Consider the following 9,613-nt stretch of genomic DNA (forward strand, 5'->3'; position numbering starts at 1 on the left):
AGTAGCCCCCGGGCCCAAGGCGCGCCCGGACTTGGCCGTGCAGGGAGGCGGAAGGGCAAGAGCGAAGTGCTGCGGGCCCCAACAGCCTGCGGCCTCGGGCGCCGCGTGGCGGTTGATTGGACGTGGGCGGCACTGTTCCCCCACGCCCTCCTTATTTTGCGCCATGCTAGGCGGACTCGTAGTCGTACACAGCCGTTCCCCTTTCTGTTGCTCGAGCGCCCTCTGTCCTTCCTCTGCTCAAACTCCGGCTTCTGTTTTCAACCCAATCTCGAACCTCCCGCCCCCTTCCCATCGCCATGGCTCCGACGAAGAAGGGAAGAGGGAAGAAACCCGTGTCTCCGTCCTGCCCGCCGCCGTTGGCGGCCCCCGCCGAGGGCTTGGGAAAGGTCAGCTCGGCTTTGGCCACTATCTTCAACGAATGTGGGAGGACGACGGCCTGGCCCGCGTCCCACTTCTCCATCAACGGGATAGTCACCGAGGTCCCGTATTTTGCCGATGCCCTGTGGGCGGGTCTGGTTCCTCCCTTTTCTGATTTCTTCAATGTCGTGCTTTCCCACTATCAGATCCACATGATGCATCTGGGTCCTGAATCCATCACTCTCCTTTTGGTCTTCGCCTTTGTTTGCGAGGCTATGATGGGCATCCTTCCTTCGGTTGCCTTGCTGCGCCACTTCTTCTCGCTGCGCCTTGTCGACCCTACCCAATGCTGGGCGTGCGTGAGCTTCGTTGCCGCGTCTGAGACAGCGGCCTCTGGGATTGACTTCAAGCTCCCCCTGCCCGCGGCTGGGTTCCGCGAGCGGTGGCTGTATGTGGACGCAGGGGTGCCCAGCCCCCTGCTATCGGAGCCAACTTCGCCTGCTGTCCCCAATTCGGGCTGGGGCCAGGAGACGCTTGAGAGCCCCCGGCTCGTCTTCGTCTGGCACCGCTTCGCGTTCTTGAGGTCGCTTGGCATGACAGCGCCCAAGGTGGTGAAGGAGTTCCTACTACGCCACGTCGCTCCTCTCCAACGCCACTCCCGCCGGATGTGGGCCTTCAGCGGGCGCGATGATCGTATGAGGCTCCAGGAAGAGGACCTGACTCCTGAAGTGCTGAGGACAGCGCTCTTGACCCTAACTGGGGACCCCAACCCCGGCAGCATCCAGCAGGGAGGGGCCTTGCTGTACCTCTGCCAGAGCAGGGGCGATTTTGTGAAGCAGATGCCTATCTTTGATGAGTGGGGGCCACGCCCCGCCGGCCTCCAGGGGCCTCGCGAGAACCCAGTGGTGGCGGCTGCCCTTCCGGTCGGCCAAGGCGACTCTTCCTCAAGCGGCGGAGCAGGGAGGCATGAGGCACCAGAGGCCGAGGGGGCTCCCAGCGGGGTGACAGCGCCGGGCGATGCTCATGAGGGAGCAGCTCTTGGGGCCCGTGCCGCCGAGGCTGAGGGTGACGAGCAGCCACCCTCAGCGCCTGCGACTGAGGCCCCTGAGGCTCCAGCTGCTTCTCTCGGCGAGGCGATTGGCAGCGCACATCAGGCAGGCGCCCCTGACGCAGATCGCCTTGATGCTCCGTCTTCGTCGCAGGTTGATCCCTGCGCCCAACTCTTGGGCCGCTTCCGCGTGGACTTTGAGGCCCTCCGGAAGAGAAGGGAGGCCCTGGGCGACGATTACCCTTGTCGCCTGCTGAAGCGTAGGAGGTACTTTGCCACTGATGAGTAAGCCTTCTCCTTTCCCAGCTCCCGATCCTTCTGTTGCTTTTACTGACCCTTTCTCCGCAAGCCCCTTCTAGCCGAGTTTGCGGAGACGGCTGAGGAGCCGTCCCCCTGGCTTCGCCCCCTCCACCGTCCTCAAGCACTCCGAGCAGCGGAGCCCTTGTGGTGAGGGCGATCGAAGAGGCGAACCGTCCCGAGGCGTATCGTGGCCCTGCGCACCTCGCGATCCTCCTTCGCGGGTCTTCTCGTGGCATAGCCAGCCTGCCGTGGGATTCTCGCCTGGTCGTGGACTGTGATTGGCTGAGGCATCCCTGCGCTCTTCACCTGGGGACGGGCTGGCTCCAGGCCGTGCTTCTGGCACGGCGTGCCTGGCCGTCACGAGGGTGCCGGCCCCCAGCCCCCTGCCCGGAGGGGAAGTGCTGATTCGTGGCCCCCGGCGCTTGCTTGGGGCAGATGATGGTGTGGAAGACATGCTCGAGCGCGCTCGGGAGCGTCGCGCTTTTTGCCAAGGATTCCTTCGAAGGGCGACTGACGCGGTGAGCCTGCTTGGTGAGGAGCTTGCTGATGAAGACGCCCGCCTTGAGGCCGAGGGCCTGTGCCTGGCTGCGAAGAGGCGCAAGCTGGAGGGCGCCATCGCCCTTGCGCGCCGTCAGCGTGATCTTGATGATGTAGAGGCCAAGGCGTCGCTGGTGGCCTCTCGGGAGGCCCGATCTTGGGCCGCTGAGGAGGCCCGGGAAGCCGACCGGCGGCGAAAGGCGGCGGAGGAGCGGGCTCGGGAGCTCCTGGCCTGGTGCCACTCATTGGAGGAGCAGGTGGAGCTGCATGAGGCAGCCCTCGAGTCGATGAAGGTGGCCTCTAGCGACTCAGCAGAGCTCCAGAAGCGTGAGGAGGTGCTGACGCTGGAAGCCGCCGAACGTACCCGCGAGTACGAGCGTCTGGAGATGAGGGAGCGCTTGGTGACGCAGGCAGAGGATGATGTCGCCGCACAGGAAGCCCGTGTCCTGGAGGAGGTCGGACGTCGGTGGCGATGGCGCATTTGAACCTCGAGCATGAGTTTGAAGAGAAGCTGGGGTTGATCCAGGCCGAAGCTGAAGGCAGGACTGCCGCCTTGAGGGCCAAGCTGGGGGAGGCGACGCGGCGGGCCGATGCTTTCTGGGCCGCCCTTAAGGTGGCGCAAGGTGAGTTAACCACCTCCCAGGACGAGGTGCTCCTTCTTCGCCAGCGGGTGGAGGAGGCTGAGGCCGTCGCGCGCCAGAATGCGGACGAGATACGTCAGCGGTGGATCCTGGAGCATGAGCACGGCCCCATGCTCACCACGCTCCGGGAGAGAGCCAACACAGCCTTGGGCAATATCTGCGAGGCGGCTGTTGGCGAGCCGCACACAGTCAACTACGCCGGCAATCTTCAGTTCTTCACTGACGTGGTGACGCAGCTGGAGGCGCGGTCGGTCAGGGCTGACAGGTTGGTGGAGGAGAGGAGCCGCGCGCTGCTCGGGCGCGCCTTTTCTCGCGTCTTCAACCATCTCCGGAACATGGATCCCCACTTCGATTTCGACGCCGCCATCGCCCCAGTCCCCCAGGCCGTCCGAGACGACCTGGCGCACTTGGTGGAGGACAATGTGGATGCTCTTATCAGGGCCTTCGCTTCAGACGACGACGGCGTGATCGTGGCTGCCGACGAGGGGGGCGTGGTGCACGTCCCTGGCGCCGCTGGTGGTGATGCGGACAGCGATGGCGAGTTCAGCGACGCCAGCAACGGCTCGGGTGGTGCTCATGAGGACGCATTGGGGGATTTATCCTACTGATTGTGCATCGTTCCTACTTCCTTACTCTGCATGAATAGAACTCAGGTTTTGGCCTGATGGCGGTGAGAGCATTTTGGAGGGGGAGCCCCTTATGTAAAACTTTTGTTGATCGTGTTAGTAGACACTATATTGCCCATGCGCCCGCGCCAAGTGGTTGGTTTAAGCGACGCGCTGGTCGGCTAGTTTACCTTTGTCCCGTGCTGGCCCTGAGGTAGCCCGTGGGAGGCTGTGGTGTCCTGAGTGTTCCCTGATTGAATCTGTCGGATCTGCAGTAAAACACCCTCCTGAGAGGACGCGGCGGCGACACGGCTGCGCGCAAGCTAGGCCTGACCCGGCTCACGAGGGGCTCACGAGGGGAGGCAGCTGAGGCGAAGTGGTAACCAAAACGCGCGAAATTGCTCGAACAAGACTAAGCACCCCTTCCCCAAACACACGCAAATCTCAAATTCAAATCCAACTTGAATCCAGCTGCGAAAAGCAACAACCAAAGGGAAAAGCAACGAAAGCAGACAAAAGGCCGCGTCCGGCACCTAATCTAGTCTTGGACGTCTTCTCACCAGCGCGGAGCTAAGTGCTGCCACTGGGCGTGGGAGGGAGCCCCAGGGCCTGAGGCCGGCACCCCTGAGACTCCGGGGCGTGTACAGCCCCACTCATTATTACGTGAGAGTGTCACGGGGCGGCGAGCTTCACAGGCACTGGGCCTTCTTCACAGGTACCGGCCTTGCTTCATATTGCCAGATGAGGGCCCCGCCTTGCGCCACACTCTAGTGCCATCAACGACGACCGGAAACCAGGACGCCGACGATGGGGTAGAGCGGTCGCCAGCGGTTCCCCCGACGACCACGGGTCCTCCGCCGGGGGCAGGCCCTGAGGCACCTCCCCAGCGGAGGGCCTACCTCCTGAGAACACCTTGCTCCGAACGCCGCGGTGGTGATGTCGGATCCCTGCCCCTCTCCTGCAGCCCCCTGCGCCCTCCTCCCAAGGGGTAGGAGACTGTGGGAGCGGGGCAGTTGCTCGCTGTGGCGACCTTCACCTCCTGTGATCCATGGTTAGCATGTGCCTGCTCCTGAAGAATTAGCGGTACCCGATAATCGTTGCCTCCAGCGCGGCCAGTGAGACCGTCCCAGGGCTCCTGGAAAGGCTCAGCTTCTGGCGCCTCGTCCCCCCAGCTTGGGCTGAGGAGCGAGCCTTGTTCGCTCTCGTGAGGGTGTCCTTGGTCCATCATGAGGGGCCCGTATTCCTCTGCGCCGTCATCCCGAAGGCCACACCGTAGTGCTCCATGTGCCACGCGGTCCTGCCTGACGCGCCCACCATGGGGCGGCAACACGGCTGTCCACTAGGGTCGTGGGTCGCGTTGAGTCCTTCTTCTTCGCGGACCAGGAGCGAGGGCAGCACCGTCACCGGTCCGGTGCTGACAGCTTCGCTAGCGTTGGAGTAGCCTTGGAGCCTGTAGGCGTGCGCGGAGCCCCCGCGCGGGCTGCCCTGGGCTTGAGATGGGAGCTGGGTGCAGAAGGGGTGAGCCCCCGAGGCGGCGAAGCCCAGGAGCTCTGCCACCCGCTCCAGTAGCACATCGCGGCCGCCCTCTAGCAGCCTGCACTGCAGAAGCTCTCAGGCCACCATGAGCGCGGCCCTCGAGTTCGCCTGCTCCCGGCGGGTGTACGGTGTCGTGGTCGCGGCGTGATTGGAGGCCCTTGCTGTCGACCGCGCCTGCCGCGGCGTGAGAGTTGTCGAAGCCTGTCCGCATCGCCCGCGGCCTGCAGCGCCCTGCGGACCGCGAGCTGCCTGGGGCGCGGGGTCGCCCGAGGCGAGCGGTTCTGCGCGGGCGGGCCACGCCGCCCATGGATCTGGGTTGCCCGCCTCGTCGCTGGACATGGTGATGACGACGCGATGGGGCACGAAGCGGTAGAAGGTGGATTACGGTGCACCCCTACCTGGTGCACCAAATGTCAGATTTCGGGTTCCGGCAGACCCTTGAGGTTCGAACACTGGGGTGCGCGCGGAGATTTCACCTCCTACCTACCTGCACCCCTCCGCCACGCAAAGATCTAAGCTATGGAAAGAACAACATGAGAGACACAGGGTTTATACTGGTTCGGGCCACCGTTGTGGTGTAATACCCTACTCCAGTGTGTGGTGTGGTGGATTGCCTCTTGGGCTGATGATGATGATGAACAATACAAGGAAGAACAGCCTCGCGAGGATCTGTTCTTCGCTGGGGGGATGAACTGCTGGGTGGAGTTCAGTCACCCTTCTCTCTCTCTCCCTTCTCGATTGTCCTCTCCCTCTCCTACGGGTGACTGGTCCTATTTATAGAGGCCCTGGTCCTCTTCCCAAATATCGAGCGGGAAGGGAGCCAACAATGGCGGGCTAATTTGAAAGGGGAAAGCTAGTACCAGTTATCCTGACAAAGGTAGTCTTCGCCTGCACAAAGCTCTGGTGGTGATGCCGTCTTGGGCTCCACAATGACCTCCATCTTGCAGTCCTCCTGGTCTTGGTCTTGTTGCACCGAAATGGCAACCTTTGCCTGATGCCTCGGTACTCCGCGGCTGCGCTTGCCCCCTTTGCACCAAAGGGGAAAGGAGGACACTGCGCGGGCTGGCGCCCGCCTGGCGCCCTTGGTCGTCATGGCTTGTGTCACGGACACCTCGTGAGGTACCCCGCCTTGATCTCTCCTCCTCCTCGCGAGCCAGCCTGATGTGGCCGTGCCTGAGGAAGCTCCGCGTCGTCCGCCCCGCGAGGCTTGGCCCCTCGCGAGGGTCTTGAGTCTGTGATGGTGAAGATGGGCCGTGTTGGACCCCCCGTTGAGCCACGCCGCAGGCCGCAGGCAGGCAAGTCTGGGGACCCCCATTCCCAGAACACCGACAGGGAAAGTTCCCGAACTCTATGGTATTAATGAACCAAAATTTTCACTTCCATCCTTGCCGACCAATTATATCCTTTAAGATTGCTAGCTTTCGGCTTCACCCAGTCTAAGGTACTAACTCAGATGACCCGGTAGTAACAATCACAGCGGTGCTCCCTTTACCGCCTAGCCGAACAATCGGGGACGTAGGGGTAACCACAGGAGCCAGGCAACCCAGCTTGCCAAAATCTTAAGTCAAATTGATGCATATTTATGGCTTTATCAAAAACTCTATATCTTGATCGAGCGGCATGCCTGGCAATTCCTCTGGAAATACGTCTGGGTAATCCTTCACAGCAGGCACTTCCTCCTGAACAACTCCTGAAAGCGAGTATACTTGGGACCTTCTCGGCGCATGCCGAGACACATACTTAATCCGTTTACCCTCTAGGGTGGTGAGCAAAATTGACTTACTGTCGCAGTCGATGTTTCCTCCGTACATCGATAGCCAATCCATGCCCAGTATCACATCCAATCCTTTTAACTCCAAAATTATTAGGCCTGAGGGGAAAACATGTCTACCTATGGTCAATGGCATCTGAAAACTTCCTCTGCTTTACATATACTCAGCTCCTGACGAGCTTACTAACATAGGTGTCTTAAGAACTTTGGTGGGAAACTTATACTTATCCACAAAACCCCTCGAAATGTATGAATGCAATGCACCAGTATCAAAAAGAATGATTGTAGTAAATGACTCAATCAAAAACTTACCTATAACTGCATTTGGCTGCTCTTCAACTTCCTCCATGTTAACGCGGTTCACCTGTCCCCTGTTGAAAGGGTTGGGATTTTTCCCAGAGCTTCCATTGTCGTTTCCATTCTTTGCTTCGGGGCATTCGGTGGCATAGTGTCCAGTCTTCCCGCACTTGAAACAAGTAATGTGACTTAAATCCTTCCTGGCGGGTGTTGATGGGTTGGAACGGTTCTGTCTGTTGCTTCCTCCATTCCCATTCCCATTTTTAGGGCCATTGTGGTTATGCGAACTTCCTCCATTATGAGTATGGCCTCCATGGTTATGAGTGTGTCCTCCCGAGTTCATGGTGAAACGAGGCTTCTGCTGAGCTCCAGAATTGTACTTCCCTTGTCCATACTTCCTTTTGCGGCTCTCTATCTGTTGTTGCTTGCCTTCAATCACAAGGGTCCTGTCTACCAAATCCTGGTAGTTATTGGATGTTGCTACCATCAACTGCATACTCAGCTCATCATTCAGCCCTTCCATAAACTTCTCATGCTTCACGGCATCTGTGGCCACATCATCTGGGGAATAGCGAACTAACTTACTAAACTCATCCACGTACTGCCCCACAGTACGATTTCCCTGGCGTAAATTGTGAAACTCACGCTTCTTCATACTCATTCCTCCAGTTGAGACATGGGCTGTACGGAAAGCTTGCTGAAACTGATCCCATGTGACATTGGCTATGGGGAAAGTGGCTGTGTAATTCTCCCACCATGAGGTTGCGGGTCCATCCACTTGGTGTGCGGAAAAGTGCACCTTCTCAGCATCTGTGCAACCTGCGGTGGTCAACTCCCTTCCAATCCTGCATAGCAAGTCATCAGCAACAATCGGCTCGGTGCTACTGGAAAACACCGGCGGATTCAACCTCAGAAAACGGGCTAAGTTGTCAACTAGAGGTAGTGGCAGTGGGTGGTTGTTGTTGTTGTTGCCTTGGTTCTGGACTAGCAACTGCATCAAGGCATTCTGCTACTGGATCAAGTGAGTGAGCTCCGGTGGGAAGACAAATCCGGGGTCACGTCTCAGAGGCATCTGATGGGTTTAGAGGGAAGAGATTTAGAATAGAGTGAGGTGTAAAGAGAAATCACTACCCATATGCACATGAGACAAACACATTCATATCACACCACTCAATTCAAACAAGGGCATACAATCGATCTAAACTACCGGTACAAAATACTCGGACTATTCTATATACATGGGGGGTATACTACTGATAATATGGTGGTCGACTAGAAATTTTGGTCGGAAGATGATTCCATAATATCTGCTCCAGCTTTGTCTTCATAGTCAACATCACTGTCTGGGTCGGAGTCGGTGTTGTCGATGATGATGTAGTCCTCAGGATGGTCGTCACCTCCTTGCGCAGGGTCTCCCATGAATACTCCTAGCTTTTTCTTCAGATCTTCATTCTTGTCTAGTAGAACTGCAATTTCCTCTTCATATCCATCGCATGTAGACTTGGGTTCCTCTTCTAGCTCCATGTTCCTAGTCATCACCTTATTCGGGTCTATCATGCTGGCGCACATCTGGTTCTCCTGACGACGAATATGCTGGTTTAACTCCTGAATGTAAGCTGCAATGGACTTGTCCCTCCTGGTGTTGATCATCTCCTGTTGCTCATCTTGGCGTCCACATATCTGGTAGATGGTGCCCTTAAGATCCTTGTGGTAAAATTCACCGATGCGTCCCATGGCAATGTGAGCTACCATGCTCTTTCCTAACTCCAGGTTGGTGCATCAAAGGAAAACTCTATGGGCGCAGTCACTGGTATGAATGTCCTTCCTGGAACATGTACTCGAATGGTCCAACGCTCTTCTTCCGGTAAAGTGGCGGTGTAGGTCCTGGTGAAGCTTGGTATTCTGATGTTCAGGTATCTAGTGGCTTCCTTCAAGTGTCGTCCAAAAGGGGTGTCTTCATCCGTGTCGGTGTCAAAACTGGCGGATCTCGGGTAGGGGGTCCCAAACTATGCGTCTAAGGCGGATGGTAACAGGAGGCAGGGGACACGATGTTTTACCCAAGTTCGGGCCCTCTTGATGGAGGTAAAACCCTACGTCCTGCTTGATTTATTCTTGATGATATGAGTATTACAAGAGTTGATCTACCACGAGATCGGAGAGGCTAAACCCTAGAAGCTAGCCTATGGTATGATTGTATGTTGTCCTACGGACTAAAACTCTCCGTTTATATAGACACCGGAGGGGGTTAGGGTTACGCAAGGTCGGTTACAAAGGAAGAGATATCCATATCTGTACTGCCTAGCTTGCCTTCCACGCCAAGTAGAGTCCTATCCGGACACGGGACAAAGTCTTCAATCTTGTATCTTCATAGTCCAATAGTCCGGCCAAAGGATATAGTCCGGCTGTCCGGAGACCCCCTAATCCAGGACTCCCTCAGTAGCCCCTGAACCAGGCTTCAATGATGATGAGTCCGGCACGCAGTGTTGTCTTCGGCATTGCAAGGCAGGTTCCTCCTCCGGAT

The sequence above is a fragment of the Triticum dicoccoides genome, chromosome 1A (genome assembly GCF_002162155.2).
Source record: "Triticum dicoccoides isolate Atlit2015 ecotype Zavitan chromosome 1A, WEW_v2.0, whole genome shotgun sequence".
Classification (NCBI taxonomy): Eukaryota; Viridiplantae; Streptophyta; class Magnoliopsida; order Poales; family Poaceae; genus Triticum; species Triticum dicoccoides.